Below are 952 nucleotides of genomic sequence, written 5' to 3' on the forward strand. Positions count from 1 at the left end.
TATTAATATAGGTGTCTGCTGGTTTGGCCAGAGGTGAAACATTTGACGATTGGATACGTGAGATGGTCGTTGGACCAAACTTTGTTGTGAAGTCATATCCGAGATTTTGTACTCGAGGATATGCATTCACAACTCAGAAGAGGAGACGTTCGAGTACGACTTATGATGCTGGCGTTTGTTCTGCATCAGGAGATGATGTATACTACGGACACATACATGAGATTTTGGAAATCAAGTATTTGGGCATGGTTGGATTGCGCTGTACTGTTTTCTATTGTGATTGGCACGACAACACTCCAGATCGAGGTGTGAGAATAGATGCATTTGGTGTTACATCAGTAAATTCGAGGCGAAAGCTGCAATATTATGATCCTTTCATTCTTGCTTCTCAGGCCGATCAGGTAATTAAATATTAATTATTTAGAATGATTCATCAGCATGTGTACTAATTTATAATTTTACTAATAATTTTTTAAATGTTTCAGGTTTGTTATATCAAGTACCCCCGGGTCAGGAACAGAGATGATCCATGGGTTACTGTTACAAGACTCAACCCGAGAGGCCGAGTTCAGGGAAGTTCTGAGCTGGAAGACCCACTACAACCAAGCACATCCGGCAACTTAAGTGCAGTTGGATTCTTAGGAAAAAAAACTTAAAAGTTTCTTTTGTATTGAAAATTGATGATTTGTGCACTAAACTTGTAGTTTCTTCCGCAAACATTGAGACTAACCTTTGCAGAAGGGATTCAAATGCTTAAGGTATGACTGGATTTTTTTTTTTTTTTTTTTTGGAATATTCCGAGGAAATTCCGAGGAAATTCCGAGGAAGATAAGGGTTTCCACGGAATTTTCTCGGAAAATTCCGAGAAAATTCCGAGGAAATAGGGTTTTAAAACCGAAAACAACGTTTTGCGGTTTGAATAACACTTATATAACCCTTATTAAGTGTCTTA

This window comes from Brassica oleracea, chromosome C6, assembly GCF_000695525.1.
Source record: "Brassica oleracea var. oleracea cultivar TO1000 chromosome C6, BOL, whole genome shotgun sequence".
Classification (NCBI taxonomy): Eukaryota; Viridiplantae; Streptophyta; class Magnoliopsida; order Brassicales; family Brassicaceae; genus Brassica; species Brassica oleracea.